Here is a 19,141-nt window from a genome sequence, read left to right on the forward strand (position 1 = left end):
AGGAGCTCAGTGGCTTCAGATTGCACTTGACTTTGCCAGCTGTCCTCAGCTCCAGCCCCACCTCCCTTTTATACTCTGCTCTATGCTGTAGAGCTTGGATCTGCAAACTATAGATCTTCTCAAACTTCATTGACAGCTGGTTTCATTGGAAGGCAAGAAATAACTCCTTTTCTCCCCAACCCCTCCCCACAGAAAACATTTAAGGAAAACAATATTCCTCAAGATGTATGATCTGCTGACAAAAGAAAAAACCTTTGAAACGATCCTATAGAATGTTTGAAGTATCTCAACAGTGTTAGCAAATTCTGTGCATAAGATCACATTGAAATTACAGAGGGAGTTATAAAAACGATATTCATGCCTGAGTCCCACCCTGAGATACTATGATTTAACAAGAATGGGGTACGTCCTGGGCATTGGGATTCTTTTAAAGCTTCCTAGAAGATTCTAACATGCAGGGAGATTCAAGCACCAGTGAAAAGCACTATAGTAGATCACAGGCTTTTGGTTTTCTACCAAACAATGTATCAATTTATTCTACAATTTCATTTTCATTAAAGGTAGAAGTAAAAAATTACTTACCAGTTAAATAGTGGAATTGAAACATGGAGTCTGAAGACCTGTGCCTCCGCTCTGCCAGTATGTATACGCAGGCTTGGAAAACCCTCAAGCTTTTCTGGGCCTCTGCTTCCTCAGCTGTAATACGAAAGAAAGAGACTAAGATTTAATGACCAACAGGTGTGTTCTCCAGCACGTGAAATATTGTCTCATTTACCCTGCAGTCAATTTTGTGACTGCTTATCCCATCATTATAGGTGAGAAGACTGGAACATAGAATATTAAGCAATTTTCCAAGGCCACATAACTGCTAAGTGGGAAACGCAGGGCTTGAAACCTGGCCTGACTGACGCCCACGTCCAGGCTCATTCTGCCAACCTCATGATGGTCTCCGGAGTCCCCTGTAGCCTTAAAATGTTGTGTGAATGTCAGTTATCAATGTAATCAAAACTACCACTTGTTCAGGAGTGTTTTTTATCTTGGGGTAAAGATGAGAAAGAAGTTGACATATTTTATTCTTTGTCAAAAAGGGTCAAGTGACAGACACTATTTAAAAAAAATAATCCTTCTACTTAATGAGGTTTAATAATGCCCTCGACCCAGGGGCTTATCAAATGCGTGAAACCTAACTGCAAATGTGACTTAAGAAAGAAAAGCCACCAGATGAATTAGTGAAAAACAGAAAAAAAAAGAAATAAGAAGAGATAACAACACTAGGAAGATGCTCAATATAAATCTCTAATGATACATAATAATGTGCAGTATGTCTCTTCAATATGGATTTTGTAACTCCATTTCTCTGAAATATGCAAACACCATTAACTAATATAGAGAGAAAAACCATTGTATTAGAATGATAACTAGAAAAACAGGAGACCATGGAATTATTTTAACATCATTACAAACAGTTATAATGTTTTCATTAGACATATTGAATAGATCATCGCTCTCAAAGGAAACACAAACTGAAATCTTTGGTCTAAGCCCTGAGTATAAAGAATTTTTAACCAAGCAAAGTACAAATTAGATATATGTTTCATGCTGAAGTTCATTTTAAGTATCTCCCAACATCATTAGACATTTCTAATAATAAATTGTCAATCCCCTTGTGAGTCTCGAAGAAAACTCAAGAAGAAGAAAAATAAAGGCTACATAATAACCATCAGACAAATGCATTATTTTCTTCATGTCTAATCTGCCCCGCAGAAACCAATTCATTATTCACTCACCTGACTGTTTTATTTTAGACTTTAAAATATTTACTGAACAAAAGTAGTGTCATCAGAATAGACCTGAAGCATTCCAAGGGTAATACTTTAGGGACATAACAGTCATTGTCCAGCTTTTTCAGCTTTGCATTTCACCTATATTTGTGCAATTAACCTATACCATCTGAAGATGCTTGGAAAAAGTTAGTTGTATTACCTTTTTATAGGCATACTAACACTAGGATGATTAAAACACACTAACACAATGTTAAAAGAGAAGGCTTAGAAGATGAATACAGAGAATGAGTAAATGTTTTAAACTCACCACATAACACCAATTATTAGATATGATAATCTCTCAGAAAATAGAGTTGAATATAACATCCAACAAGGGCAATTTCTCCATCAGGTTCTGTGGAATCATTAGAGCCCATAGTGCTAAGACACATTTCTCATTAAAAGGGTTTTATGACAAGTTTGAGAAGCTTCAATATTTTTATACTAAATATTATAAAATTCTAATAGATCCTTCAGTTAAAATATTAAACTTTAAATTTTATATAACCCCATGTTTCCCAAACTTAACGTGAACTTGAAAATTTTTTTCATACATCTATCAAATCTATCATGAGCTAATGCTCTAGACTATATAGTTTGTGTTTCTAACTTCAAGCACACTTTTCCATTTTTAATTTTAAAAAATCTTATACCTCCAGTTAAAACAAAGACCTCTTATTGGTTCATCCAGCATAATTTATTTTTCCAAGATTTAAAAAAAAATTTCAGCATCAAGATTAGATCTCGGCTGGGTGCGGTACACCTATAATCTCAGCACTTTGGGAGGCTGAGGCGGGAGAATTGCTTGAGCCCAGGAGTTCAAGACCAGCCTTGGCAACATGGTGAAACCTTGTCTCTACAAAAAATACAAAAATTAGCTCAGTGTGGTGGCACACAACTGTATGTAGTCCCAGCTACTCGGGAGGCTGAGGTGTGAAGATCGCTGGAGCCCAGGAGGTCAAGGCTACAGTGAGCCGTGATTGTACCACTACACTCCAGCCTGGGAAACAGAGTGAGACACTGTCTCAGAGAAAAAAAAAAAAAAAGAAATCTATCACAAAAATATAAATAAATGATTTTTGAAAGATTAGATTCCAGAGAAGCTGTCATAAAAAATAGAGACTTGTTCTTTATTTTTCAAGAACCAGGAGTGACAAGTGGATCTTATACATAGGCAGATTTTAGCTCAATATGATTAAGAACTTAAAAAAAAATTAGAGGTATCTCCAGTAACCTCCCACTATGAGAAATATTGATAGACAAGCTAACTCACTCTTTTTCAAAGGTTCACCTAACAAATATTTGCCCAAAAAGTGATTCTGCTATGCACTGAGTTTCCAAGCGCAACAAAGCCAGGATCTGACCTGTGTTCCTGTAGCTCTCAGTCTGGTGGGGCAGAGGAATATTAGTCACCCAAATAAGTGAGCACATAGTTACCTTCAGTAACTGCAAATAAAGGCAGTAGGACAGTCCTAGGAAAGAAATCAGGTAACAAAGGATCCTGATGTAATCTGTGGAGTGAAGGAAAGATAACTTTAAAATATGAGACAGAGCTCTCTGAAGGGTCAGAAAATACTCAGCAGAAGTAGCCAGCAAATGCAAAGGCCCTGAGGCAGGAAGGTGAATTGTGTGCTCCAGAAACAGAAAAAGAATACAGTGGCTGAGTGCAGACAGCAGAGTGAGGGTAAAAGAGGAGAGAGTAAAAAGGTACACAGGGGCTAGATCAGGTGGGGACTTTGGGATCAAGCATTGAAATTATTATTATTATTATTATTATTGACACGGAGTCTTGCTCTGTTGCCAGGCTGGAGTGCCGTGGCATGATCTTGGCTCACTGCAACCTCTGCCTCCTAGGTTCAAGCAATTCCCCTGCCCCAGCCTCCCAGGTAACTGGGACTACAGAGGCATGCCACCACACCCGGTTAATTTTTTGTATTTTAGTAGAGACAGAATTTCACCGAGTTGGCCAGGATGGTCTCGATCTCCTGACCTTGTGATCCGCCTGCCTCAGCCTCCCAAAGTGCTGGGATTACAGGTGCGAGCCACTACGCCCGGCCAAGCATTGGAATTTTAAATGCTTCCTGGGTGATTCTAAAGTACAAGTTTCCAGAACCAGTAAGAACCCCTATATTAGATCATACTTTTCTTTCTTTTAAACTAAGTTACCATTTATCAACTTAAACTATAAGTTTATTTTTATAAACAGCAAAATCACCTATCAATTAAACATAATGGAATAATTGGTCTGTGAGTCTGTCCTTGTACTACTATGAAGAAATACCTGAGTCTGGGTAATTTACAAAGAAAAGGGGGTTAATTGACTTATGGTTCCACAGGCTGTACAGGAAGCATAGCTGGGGTTGGGGGGCTCAGGAAACTTACGATCATAATGGAAGGTGAAGGGGACACAGACACGCCTTACATGGCCAGAGCAGGAGCAAGAGAAAGGAGGAGGAGATGCTACATGCTTTTAAACAACCAGTTCTGTGAGAACTCACTGTCACAAGTACAGCAAGGGGAAGATCTGCCCCATGGTCCAATCACCTGCTACCAGGCCCCTCCGCCAACACTGGGGATTACAATTTGACATGAGATTGGGGTGGGGACATGAATCCAAACCATATCGATTGGTCATTGAAACCAGAAGTCCAAAGACCTTGGTGCCTATGTACAAAAGCATTAGAGGTAGGAGTGATACAATGCCAGATCTTCATTTTGAAAGGATCACTAGCTTCAGAGGGCAGAATGACTCAGAAGGGCAGAGAGGATGGGAACCCTGTAAGGAAGTGACAGCAGTAGTCTAGGAAAAAGTTGATGGCCTTTGCCCTCTCTGTGCCTTGGCTCTCTTAGCTGTAACATAGGTGCTAGACACGATAATCCCTAAAGACCTTTTTGGCTTAATGCCATCAAACACAAAGGATGGGATTTTTGTTGGAGAAGGATGTATTATTAGTTCAGTGCACAACCCAAAGTGGTAAAATGAAAACTGGAAGTGTTTAAAAGTTAGGTTCCCTCTCTATTATTTCTACCAGCATTAAAAATGCTACAGAAACTGTTTTTAAAAAAATCCTTGACCCATATTTTCTTTCGGCAACTTACACTTTTCTCTGCTTCTCATTTAAGCAAAACTATTCGCAATAGAGCCTTCACCATAATTACAGGTGGATGGGCAGCCGTATTACCCCTAGAAAATAGTATGCCTAGCTAGAAAAGAAAATATTCTTGGTTTAAAACCTTAATACGAACAAAATGGAAGTTTTAAGACTATTTTTCTTTCTAAAGATTTTCCCCTGTGTAAAATTACATACATTCACAACAATTTCTTATTTATCTTCATTATTCTCTATGCAACATCCATGAGGGCTTTGCAGATAACAGGTATACAAAAGAGATGCATTGCACAAATGAATGAACAGAGAATTGTTTAGTTTGTTTTCCACTTTCGGAGTGTCTTTTCTTGATGAAATTTTAACCCCAATTTTTTTAAAGGATATTATTACTCTGTAGCCACGTCATCAGATGATCAATGTCTTGTCACCACAAGAGATAATTCAGGACATGGCTCTAATATCCCTTCACAACTAAGTATCTACTATGTGCAAACACTATTCTAGGGCCTGTTGATACAGAAGTGAAGACAGACTAACCTTGGCTTCATAGAACTTTCATTCCAGTGTGGAAGACACATAAAAATAAATATATATAGCATTACATCAAATAATGTTAGGTAGAAATAAGAGCTATTAAAAATGTAGGACACTGTTTGGTTTTAGGGTTAATACTACCCCTTTATGGATAACATTCACTTTAAAAGGCATTTACAGAGGCTGGAGATATCAATTGGATCAGTGATAACCAGGGAAAAGGCTCTAAGGAAACGTGAAGTGATGGGAAAAATGAAATCAAAATGATGAGAAAAGTAAAAAAAACCTAGTTACCAACATGAAATACAACTGCAAATAGGGTGGTGGTCAGAGCTATCCTCAGAGATGTCAGTGGGGTGGTGGCACAGAATGTAAATATCTGAGAAACAGCATTCAAGGTACCAGAGACAGCATTTTCAAAGCCCTGGTAGAGAAGCATCTTTGCACTTTGAAGGAATATCCAAGGATGTAGAAGATGACAGGTTAGGGAGGTCAGCAGGGAACAAACCATGTAATGATTCGCCCCACAGAAAAATTTTCCATTCTATGTCGGAGGATTGAAAGAAAGATTAACATCATCAGCATTTCATTTTCTTAAGAATCACAATGGCTGCTGTTTGCAAATTAGGCTTTAGGGAGGACAAAATCGGGAGACAAGTTAAGAAGTTATTGCAATCCTCAGGCAAGAGACGATGGTAGTCTAGAATTTTTTATGGCAATATAGTAGCCAAGATGTGGTTTTATGCAGAGTATATTGTGAAAATAGAGCCAAACGGTTGTCTGGATGTTGAAGGTGACAGAATGAGAGATTTTGAAAATGACTCCAATATTTGTAGTGTGAAGGTCTTTTATAATTGACAGAGATAAGGATTCTGGGGAAGGCAAAGGTTTATTGGATAGTACATAAATTAATTTGTGGACATGCTAAATGTGAGTTGCTTCATGGTCTGGATAGGTTCCCCAAAATTCATGTGTTGGAAACTTAATACCCAATGAAACCATGTTGCAAAGTGGGTCCTTTTAGGAGGCGTTTAAGTCCTGTGGAGTCCATCCTCAGGAATAGATTAAAAAGACTTGACAAGGAAGGTTTGGCCCCTGTATTAGTCCATTTGCATTTCTATAGAGGATTGTCTGAGGCTGGATAATTTACCAAAAAAAGAGATTCGTTTGGCTCATGATTCTAGAGACTGTACAAGAAGCATGGTGCCAGTATCTGTTTCTGGTGAGGACTTCAGGAAGCTTCCAGTCATAAAGGAAGGTAAACAAGGAGCAGACATGTCACATGGTGAGAGAGGGAGCAAGAGAGAGAGGAGGTGGTGCCAGGCTCTTTTAAACAACCAAATCTCATGTGAAGCAATAGAGTAAGAACTCACTCATTACGGTGGGAAGGGCACAAAGCCATTCATGAGGGATCCACCCCTGTGACCCAAACGCCCTCCAACTAAGCCCCACCTCTGACACTGGCAATCACATTTCAGCATGAGATCTGATGGGGTCAAACGTCCAAATATCAGCCCCTTTTGCTTGTCAACCTCCTGCTATATGACACAACATTTCTCTTGTCTAGAGGACAGAGTGTTCAACGTACCACTATAGAAGCAAAAACTCAGGTCCTCAGCAGACAATGAGCATACAGCACCTTGATCTTGCACTTCCCAGCTTCCAGAACTGTTAAACAAATTTCTGCTCTTCATAAACTATTTAGTCTTGGATATTCTGTTATAGCAGCCCAAACACACTAAGACAAATGCTCATACATTATACAATCAAGTGTAGATGTTATACGTTATACGTTCAAGTGTAGATGTTAAGAAAGCAGTTCAATGTATTAGTCTATATTAAGGAGAAAGATTAGAACCTAAGATAAATATTATTCAGTATTTGTGTATTGATAGCATTTAAAGTCACGGGATTGGATGAGACTACCTAAGTGAGCATAAGTAGAGAACTAAAGAGGTCAGATTGCTCAGTCCCGGAGCCCTCCAATACTTAGAAATAAAATGTAGAAATCAAATGGTATAGAGCAAAAAGAAGAAAATTCTAACACTGAATAAGTCTGGAGAGTGTGACAGAAGAAAAATCAGAATAAGATGCTCCAGAATCAATCCAAAGAGGGTGTTTGAAGAATGAAGGCTGCAAATGCCGTTAAGAACTCCAGAACAATGAGGACTGTGAATGAGCCACTGGATTTGGTAATGCAAAGGTCACTGGTTGCCTTAACAAGGGAAGTTTTAATAGAGTGCAGGGGAAAATATGTTTACCTTCACCTTTCCTTTGGTTATAACTCCAGACTCTATGGAGAATGTTGATGTTTAGTATGATAATTTTAATGTTTACATAAAAGACAAAGCTTGCAAATAAAATTTAAATTCTATAAAACAAGACTTGATCATAGTGACAACCTGTTTCAAATTGCCAGAGCTTTATCACATCCTTCTCTTAATATGCTAAATATTTATAGAGCCAAGCCAACTTCTATTTTCCTATTGTTCCCTAATTTATTACCAGAAAGCATTATCTCAATCATGAGAATGAGAAGTAAATTAAAAAAAGAGAGAGAGAAATGAATACCTAACCTGCATGACAAGTTTTTTGGAAAGACCTGTCAGAATGACAAACTTTTTAAGTGTTCAGAGCAATTGAATTAAAGTTTCTGTTTATTTCAAGGGAACATCATTAATCCAGAAACCAAGGTATATTTATAATATGACAAATATATTTGTCTTTGTGGCTACTTATATTTTTAAAGGAGACATATGGGATTATCTTAACCCAGAATATTATGACTTATTTATATATATTTTATAATAGCACAATTGAGTTCTATACCATATAATTTATATTCTTGAATATAATATATTAGTAACAACATCAGCACAATTTCAAAAAGTTTTTAATGTTTTTATTAGAATAATAGATAAGATAAAATGTCCATGTTGTCAGTAATCACAAAAAATACTTTTTTAACTGCAAAATAACTCAAATCAATTATCTTTATCTTAAGGAAAAATGAATATTAGAAAGCTTATTTTGTTTTTCAATTTATAGTTTCAAATGTGTAAAAAATTAACATAAGGAAACAGTGCAAATATATGGTCTGTCATTTAAAATGCAATAATGAGTAACTATTTGAATGGAAATTATTATCCAGAAATGATATACAACTTAAAGCTTATTTTATGACATATATTATTTCATATTTAGTTTTCACATATTCCCCTTTGAAACTGTTATCGATGTCTATTTTTATGTGTGCTCCAGTTCTGCAGCCATTTTTTTTTTTTTTTTGAGACGGAGTTTCGCTCTTGTTACCCAGGCTGGAGTGCAATGGTGCGATCTCGGCTCACCGCAACTTCCACCTCCTGGGTTCAGGCAATTCTCCTGCCTCAGCCTCCTGAGTAGCTGGGATTACAGGCACGCACCACCATGCCCAGCTAATTTTTTGTATTTTTAGTAGAGACGGGGTTTCACCATGTTGACCAGGATGGTCTCGATTTCTTGACCTCGTGATCCACCCGCCTCGTCCTCCCAAAGTGCTGGGATTACAGGCATGAGCCCCCGCACCCGGCCCTGCAGCCATTTTAAAAGAAAATAAGCAACGTGTCTTCCCTTTAAAATGTGAGCCATACCAAATAGTATTCACTTACACATATCTTATTTATGAAAGTATCTTGCTTTGTGTAATATAAAATCCTGAAGACATAAATTCATACACAGTAATACATTGCTTTAAAGCATTAGAATTACTTAGATAGGTAAATGGAAAAAAGTCTACTATCACATTGCATGGTCATTATTTCTCCTATCTACTCACACAATACCAAGGGGTTAGACACAATGGAACTTAGCTTTAAATGTTGGAGTAAATTAGTGATTACTATTTTACCTCTCTCTGCCCTGTAAAATTTCATCACAGGTTCTTTAAAGACACCGAAATGTAATGTTCTATTTCCTAGTGAGTTAAATAAGTATTGTTTGACTTCCTATGTATCTAGGGCTGTTTAACCTTTGTGACTGCATAAAAGGGTATAATACCAACTCTTGACGTGGTTTGAAATTGACTTAGAGAGAGTATTGTTTCTAGACGTGATATTATGTGAGGTAGGAAGCTAATAGGTAGTGTCAAACTAGACAAACTATAATAGTTACACTTTTAAAATTGTAGTAACTACACTTTTAAAGACATCAGAGTTGTGGAAGCAAAGACAGGATGCACTAAAATTCCAGAAACAGAAGAGCCCAGTCCTAGAGAGCTGGAGGTTGAGTTGATTTAAACAGAGGGGCCCTAAGGAAAAGAGGAAACAGTAGAGTTTTTGATGAATATGCAAACTGACAGGGCAGATTAGAATTTGAAGTACATACAAACACATGGCTGTTTTTATCTACAGAACATTTGCTGAGTTTCTGGCTAGTGGGAATGCTGAGATGCTGGGCCAGAAAAACAAAATGATATATCTTTAGTCTCATACTGCTTAGGCGGTGTAGCCCACAGATTCTGTGTAGCCCTCTCGATCTTCACCTTTGGGAATTCGTACCTTTGTGCAATCCCCTCTCCTTAAGTATGGGTAGAACCTGTGACTGGCTTCTAACCAAAAGAATATGGCAAATTCTGGAAGGAGTCACTTCTACAATTGTTACAGAAGATTGTAACACTTCTCACGTTAGGAGACTCTCTCCCTTTCTGACTTTGAGAAAGCAAACAGGTGTGTTGGGGAACCCTATGTGACAGGGAACTGAGGCTGACAACTAGCCAATAACTGGCTGGGAACTAAATGCAACTTCAGGCTGACAGCCAGCAAGAAATTGGGGCCCAAGATCCAGAATGCAGAACCCTACAAGGTACTAAATTCTGCTACAAAACCTCATGACCTGGAAACTGGATCCCTTCCCAGGTAAGCCTTAAAATGAGAACCCAGATTTATCCAAAACCTTGCTTGTCACCTTGCAGAGGAGCTAGCTAAGCCATATACAAATTCCTGACTCAAAGACTATAAAATAATAAATGCATGTTTAAGTTGCTAAGTTGTAGTAACTTGTTATGCAACAATAGAAAGCTAAAATAGAAGATAAAGTATAATAGAGGAAGAGGTCCTGCACAAGAAAAAAAAAATGAAGGAAAAGGAGAAAATTTAAGCAAAATTCAGCCAAGATTTAACCCAAATCAATCCTTAATTGGATCAACACAGTTAGTCTTTCACCCTACTTGCCTAGCAGAACAAAAAATGTAATATCCCTGGTAGAAAATAAAATCACCTTCAGCATCTACCAATGTTTTTATTAAAAAATACTTGGCATACAATAAAAAATTTTTTAAATGGCAAAGAGGTAGAAAATGAAACCAATAGTCAAGAACAAAACAAGCAAGAAAACAGACCCACAAATAAACCAGGAATTTTAGATAGCAAAAAAAAAAAAGTAAAATAAATATTATATGTAAAATAAAATGGAAAAATGTCTGAAATGTAAAAACTTTTATAATATAAATCTAATCTAAAAAAATCAAATGAATGTTCTAAAAGTCAAAAATTAAGTAACTAATATTTAAAAAGTGCTGAATGAAATCAATAGTAGCCTGAGCATGATAAAGAAGAGGAATGGTGAACTTGATGACAGATCAATAAAAATATATCAAAACTGAAGCACAGAGCATAAGAATAAAAAGAAAACAGTATAAGAGATATATGGGGCAGAGTAAAAATAACATTCTTGTCATCTAAGTCCCAAGATGAGAGGAGAAAATGAGAGAGAAGCAATATTTAAAGATATAATGACTAATTTTTCCCTAACTGATGAATGTTAACAACTTGTCTATCCCAGAAGCTCAGCTAATGGCCAAAAGAACAAATAAAAAGAAAATAAAAATCTAAACATGTTATATTTAAGGTTTCTAAAAGAAATGATAAAGAAAAAAATTTTAAAGCCAAGAAATATTACCTTAAAAAGAGGAAAAAAAAAAATAAGACTGACAATGACTTTTCAAAAGAAATGCTGAAAGCAAAATAAAATTGAAAGCATTTAAAAAGTACTAAAAAAAATCAACCTAGAACTCAAAATTGAAGGAGAAATAGCCATTATTTGACAGAAGTAAGCTGAGTGAATTTGTTCACTGGAAGATTGGCGCCACAAGAAATGTTTTACAAACTTTTCCACAAAGAAGTGAATAATGACAGAGAGTAACACAAAATTGCAGGATGTATTAAAGATGGTAAAAAAGAGTTAACATGTGAAGAAATATAAATATTGACCTAGCAAACCAATAATAATTTTTTGTGTTTTTATCATTTATGTAGAAATAAAATATAACAATAGCAAAAGACTGAGACGGAAGTAAATAAAGTTAAATTTTTGTTAGATCAACTTGTAAGATTCTTGCGTTTTTCTTGAGAAGTCATAAAAAGTAATATTTTATAATAGACTGTAAGAATTTAAGTGTAATCTTTAGTTTAATCCCTAAAAGAATATTTGAGAATCCATAACTAAGGCTAATGTAGAAGGCAAAATGGAATACTAAAAAATAATACAAAGACTTCAGAAAAGGAAGAATAAAGGACCAAACAGTACATAGGAAAATTTAAAAATTGTATATAAAAATGTGTTAAATATAGTGAGCTCCAAGTTTTTCTTCAAAGAATCAGTATGTCAGGATGTTCAGCTCTCTTATTCTTAGTTTTTCATTTTAAAGTTTAACTCCATGGTTCTCTTCGCCCCCTTGCCTCTAGTTTCAGTAAACAACTTTCCCACCAGTTCTAATCAGTAGTTCACATCTGTTCCCCTGGTCACCTGCTTTGACCTGAGTCACCCCTGGTCACCTGCTCTGACCTAAGTCACCTTTAGTTACCTGTTCTGTAACTGTTCTTCCCGCCAAACTGCTTACCCCACCATTCTGGATCATACCCTTGTTCCCTGTTCATACCCGTGGATCATACCCCTGTTCCCTGGATCATACCCCTGTTCCCTAATCAGAATTAGTTTAGCCTGTGTGATCCAACCCTAGCCAATAGATGCACAGCAGTAGGGGCTACATGTGTCAAGGATAAGAACTCCTTCCTTTCCCCTGTTCAGGTGTGTTCTAGCCATTGTTCCAATTATGAGATGCACCCTTCTACAGAAGTAAATTGGCTTGCTGAGTAAATTCTTTGTCTGAGCGCTAGTTCTTCTTTTCAGCACCAAGGAACAAGTATTTGTTTCTAACAAAGTGGCACATTTAAACTAAATTATATCAGTAAATAAATGTAATAGCTACAAATTAAATAGATTAAATACCCAAATTAAGAATTATTATCAGTTTGAATGAGAAAGAAAGGGTTTAACTATATACTGTCTATAAGAAAGATACTTTAAATATAAAGATGGATGTTATGATATTGTAAAACATTTATTTGGTCCTCATCTCCTTTCCTGGCATACATCCCTAAAATCTTTAGAATAAGTTTGTCCAATCCACAGCCCGCGGGATGCATGCAGCCCAGGTTGGCTTTGGATGTTAGCCCAACACAAATTCTTAAAAATTATGAAACGATTTTTGCTGGGTTTTTTTTTCTTAGCTGATCAGCTGTGTTAGTATTAGTGTATTTTATGCATGGCCCAAGACAGTTCTTTCAATGCAGCCCAGAAAATTGGACACTCTTGCTTTAGAATCTCCAAAGTAATATCTTTTTGTATGCTAATGAGCTTATTGATGACTGGCAACTCCTAGGTGGCTTCAGGATGGGGGCTGGACATCAGAAAGACCAAGGCATGATTAGATGGTAGGAACTTTCAGTCCCATTCTCCAACCTCTGGGAAGGGAAAAAGGGCTGACGGTTAAGTTAATGGTTTAATCAATCAGGGCTCCATGATGAAGTTTCCATAAAATCCAAAAGGACTGAGTTCAGAGAGTTTTTGGGTAGTTGAGTACATGGAGGCTCCCAGAGGGTGATACACTCAGAGAGGGCACAGAAGCTTCACACTCCTTCCCACACACTTCACCGTATACACACCTTCATTTGTATCCTTTGTAGTATTCTTTATAATAAACCAGTGAATGTACTTCCCTGAACTCTGTAAGCTGCTCTAGCAAATTAGCCAAACTCAGAGAGGGGATCATGGAAGACTCACCTTGAAACCAGTCACTCAGACATTCTGGAGGCCTGGACTTGCAACTGATAACTCAAGGATGGGGAGGGGAGTGGGGGAGTGGGGGAAGTCTTGTGGGACCAAGCCCTCAACCTGTGGGAGCTGATGCGGTTTCCAGGTAGAGAGTTGAAATTGAATTGGAGGACACCCAGCTGGTATCTGCTGCAGGAACGGATTGCTTGCTTGGTGTGTACGGAGAAATCATTAAACATTTGGCCACAGAAGCCTTCTGTGTTGACTGTTGCTGACTAAGAAAATATAAAAAAAATGCTTTCTGTTTTTTTCCCACTCAATGAAAGTAAACAGCTAGAAAAAGATATACAATGCAAATACTAAACAAAGTAAGATGCTATGGCTATGTTAACATTGTACAAAATGGTCTTCAAGGCAAAAATTTTGGAAAAGATGTGTCATTGAAATGATAAATGGATCAATACAATAAATGTAATAATGTTAAATCTGCATGAACCTAATAGCATAATTTCAAAATATATAAAGCAAAAGTTGGAGGAATGAGAAGAAAAACAGGCCCACTGAGTTGAATTTTTTTTTATTTTTTTTATTGCATTTTAGGTTTTGGGGTACATGTGAAGAACATGCAAGATTGTTGCATAGGTGCATATGTGGCAGTGTGATTTGCTGCCTTCCTCCCCCTCACCTATATCTGGCATTTCTCCCCATGCCATCTCTCCCCAACTCCCCACCTCCCACTGTCCCTCCCCTATTTCCCCCCAACAGACCCCAGTGTGTAGTGCTCCCCTCCCTGTGTCCATGTGTTCTCATTGTTCAACACCCGCCTATGAGTGAGAACATGTGGTGTTTGATTTTGTGTTCTTGTGTCAGTTTGCTGAGAATGATGTTTTCCAGGTTCATCCATATCCCTACAAAGGATGCGAACTCATCGTTTTTGATGGCTGCATAATATTCCATGGTGTATATGTGGCACATTTTCCCTGTCCAGTCTATCATCGATGGGCATTTGGGTTGGTTCCAGGTCTTTGCTATTGTAAACTGTGCTGCAATGAACATTCGTGTGCATGTGTCCTTATAGTAGAACAATTTATAATCCTTTGGATATATACCCAGTAATGGGATTGCTGGGTCAAATGGAATTTCTATTTCTAGGTCCCTGAGGAATCGCCACACTGTCTTCCACAATGGTTGAACTAATTTACACTCCCACCAACAGTGTAAAAGTGTTCCTATTTCTCCACATCCTTTCCAGCATCTGTTGTCTCCAGATTTGAATATTTTAACACATTTATCTAAGTAACTAATAGAAAAGCAAAAAGTAACCACGTAATAATAGAAAAGATTTTAAGAACATTATCTAACAACATGATTTCATTATTAATTATATACCACCACATACAATTTAAAATTCATGTGGACTATGTAACAAAATAGATTACATGCCGAGCTATGAAGTTTTCTGATAAATCTAAGTAGATTTGTTGATTCAGTTTTTACTCACTGGTACAGAGGAGTAGTGACTTTGAAGCTCCTTACATACTTTACAGGAAAAGAGATGACCTGGCTATCAATTTAAACATAATAATAGGTTTCTCTTCATTTGTAAAATGTCCATAGTAATACTCAATCTCAAGTGACAGTCTCAAATTTTTATAAAATAGCTTTGAAGAGAGCCAAGTGCTATATAAATACAAAGCAATTATTGTTTAAATTAATGGCAGATTGTGCTATCCTAATTTCAATACACTGTATATATAAAAACGTTGAGCAACATTATTTTATTAACATATTAGATCATGCCTAATTTTTCAGATTTTCCTTCATTTTGCAAACCAAATTAACTTTATCCAGTTTAATCAACCAGTAAAATGTTACCTGAAAATTTCAGTGTACTGGTTACTTACAGACCAACAAATCATCCATTTTCCCAAAAATGAATTCACCCTTCCTCAAATTTGGAACTTTTATCTTCTACTACAAGTAAAAATGAATACCCAAAATCAAAAAATACACATCCACAAAAAAAAAAAATTTAAATTCACTGTTATAAACCTGAATTTAATAACCCAAAGATAGGCCATCTAAGCATACTACCAATGAATTATTAGCTGAATTCTGACAGTAAAGTCTTGATGTAAAGATTTTTTTAAGAGAAAAACAATTGGTATTAAAAATACAATAAGTGAAATGGAAAGAAAATCTCATAACGAATGTTTTGTGAGATTTGTGAACTAAAACAGATGTTTTCCTCAAATTATTACAATTTCCCTGATTTCCTACAAGCTATTTTCTTAACTGCTTTTGTGATGTTAGCAACTTTAAACTTGTATATACCATTTAAGAAGCAACAAAAAGGGAAGATTTCATTTGTTTTCTGTCTGCCCTATCTAAAACATTGAAATTTCAGTTCCCCTATTCTGAGTCTTTCCTTTTTAAGATAGGGATGATAATACTTATGTTTCTTGCTTTCAAAATGGGTTCCTTAACAAAACTGAGATGACTCAATCTCCCGAGTGCTTGCTGGGTACCACAGGGGACATGCTATCTACCACGGTTCACAGGGTATAAGGATTTGACCTTCTTACCAGTACTTGCTGAGTACTATAGGGAACATGCTGTTTGCTAAGGTTTATAGGATATAGAGATGGTTTCTACTTCCAACATGTTTTTAATGTCCTATGCTTAGGTGGTCCATCTTAGCAGCTATATTTACAGTGCCAGAAGACTTTGAAGGTATGGCAAAGAGCTTCACTGTGGACTAAAGATATCTAAAAATATAAAAACTAAACATAACAGCCTTAAAGTAGAATTTCACTTGGCAAAATTGCTGACAATCTTACTACTTGGTTACTAGACCTAGAAAAGAATTCTAACCTGATGATCAGTTTCTAAACCTAGGAATTAAGTTATAGTTAATGTCCAATGGCAAATGCACTTAAAACAGTGACATTCTGGAGGCACTTTCTGTTTATTAGCCACAATTACCACCTTTTAAATCCTATTTTGTGGGACTAGAGATAAAAAGAGGGAAGATGAAGTACACTAGACCAGAATAAAATTCTGGAAATCACCAACAACATCATTTTTTAGAACAGCAGCCTGAATTAGTTGACTTGATGAACAAAATTCACCCTAAGAGTAAATGAAAATCTGGCAGGTCTCTTGGCTTCTGGTCTACACTCTCTGTCTTTAAAGCAGAACAAATTTGAACAGTAAATTTATGAAAGGAAATGATAAGTAACATGAGAATCTGAGACAGCACTGCCAGACCAGAGTGAAGCTGATGACAGTGGTAAGTGACAATAGCTGAGATAATGCAAATAGGAAAAATGGGCATGCAATTTGGGGCAAAAGGTATGTTTTCCCAAATCAAGGAAAGCGAGCTCTCAAAGATTATTGTTGCAATAATACCACTATATTTAGTAACATTATTTCTCACTAAACAAAAATACAGAAAGTGATTGGAAAAGGCTAAGACTAATGCATGGGCTACCTGGGCCATTGCTTGTGCCTTAGACATGACGTCATATTGTTAACAGCTCACCTTTAATAAAACAACAAAATAATTCAACTTCAGCAGAAGTTAGCATATTGCCAACTTTCATCACACAGTCAAAGAAGCAGTATTGATTTCAGAATTTGCCTCTATGATCATCTTCATCAGAATGATGAAGCGTGTTGGTTAAAATTGTAGATTCCTGAAACCCATTCTAGGCCTACTGAGCCAGGATTTTGAATCACTTTGAACCAATGATTCTCTGCAGCACTGTAAAGTCTGCAAACCCCTGAAAGGACACTCTGGCCTCCTGCTTGTCTTTAAGTTCTGCCTTAAACTCTGTAATTTGCTTCTAAAGTGTCACCTAATGAAAGTTTGAAGCGCTGCAGGAATTACTTGAAACCTCCTACATTTTATCCTGAATACTTTTTAAAGCCTACTTTCTTTGTTATCAGAGCTTAGCATAATATAGTTTTAAGTGCTTTAAATTTCTGCTTGAATCAAGATGACAATGATGGAAAATAAATGCATTCAGAAGATATTTAGGATAAGGGGAATAATAGCTAAAGCTTACAATGTGCCAGGCATTATTCTAACTGCTTTATATGTATTAATTCAATCCCCTAAACAAGCTCCATAAGATTTATTATTACTGATATCACAATTTCCATTTTGTACTGGTAGAAACTGAGGTGCAGAAAAGGCTAAGTTCTCAGTATAAAAAACTAGTAAGTGGAAGAACCAGGATTCAAACCGAGGTGGCTGGGCAAGATGGCCTGGCTAAACACTACGCTACTGTCCCTCTGCAGAAGTCAGTGGGATTTACTCAGTGGTTGTATATGAATGGCAGTGTCAAGACTGACCCCAGCTTTCTAACTTGAGACATGTTTACTAACTTAGTTCATGTTTATTGATTTGGGAATAACTATCAGCAAATGCAATATATAATGGTTTTATTACATAGAAGTTAAAAGAAATTGCAGATTTCTCATACAAACCAAAATTGAATAAGCCCAGTTATAGCCTTTCTCTCCACTGATTACAAGCATAAAACCTAGAGAAAATAATGAAAAGCAACTACCTGAGAACTCTGAAAGAAAAATAATAAAAGGGTGAGTAGGAAGGAAGGTCAAAATATGAAGAATAGCCAGTATAGCAGTGAGTTTTCCAGGGTTTTTTTTTCTCTCATTTATCCCTAGGCTTTAACCCAAAGGTGGACCAAGTCCCAGAACTGTGCAGCAGGCACAAACAGTGAAAACTCTAGAATAAATATCCTCTACCCAGCCAGACAACCAGAAAAGAGGACCACTATATGCTAGCAAAGATACAGGATCTCCCTCCTCCTCCTCCTCCTCCTCCTCCTCCTCCTCCTCTGTCATCTTATAATTATTATTATTCCTCTCTCTCTCTTTCTCTCTCTCTCTAAGTATGTTGGTTAAAATTGAAGATTTGTAGTGGGAGTAAGTCCCACTGATATCTCTCTCTCTTTCTCTCTTTCTCTCTCTCTCTCTCTCTCTCTCTCTGTCTCTCTCTCTCTCTCTCTCTGCCTCTCTTTTATTTTTTTCTATCTGGCCTTCCTGGAGGCCAGCCACAGTCTAAAAATCGCAATGCTATGACAGCAACAGGACTGGTAGTGGTATAATGAGCATCTGAAATCTAAGGCAAACTCCTTCCCTCTCGCTAGAGGAATGTGGGAAAGGGGCTATGATGGTTCCAGCAGTGGCAGTAGCAGGTGAGGAGAACACTCCTTTGTGTGTGTGTGCGTGTGTGTGTGTGTGTGATGGTTAATTTCATGTGTTAACATGACTGGACCATAAAAAATATGTAAAATAAATCATCATTTTATTTATAATGACAGAGAAAGGTAAGATTCACTCTCCCTCTGCCTGACTGCTTGAGCTGGACATTGTGTCTTCTCCTGCACATGGCCCTCCTGCTTCTCAGGCCTTCAGACTCAGGCCGCAGTCTACCTTATTGGTCCCCCAACTCACAGGCTTTCAAACTGTGCTATTATATATGACTCAGTGCTACTGTCATTTCTCTCCAAAATGATCAATAAATTCAACACAATTGCAGATAAAATCCAGCAA

This window comes from Aotus nancymaae, unplaced genomic scaffold, assembly GCF_030222135.1.
Source record: "Aotus nancymaae isolate 86718 unplaced genomic scaffold, 86718_ANA_hifiasm-v0.15.2.pri h1tg000033l, whole genome shotgun sequence".
Classification (NCBI taxonomy): Eukaryota; Metazoa; Chordata; class Mammalia; order Primates; family Aotidae; genus Aotus; species Aotus nancymaae.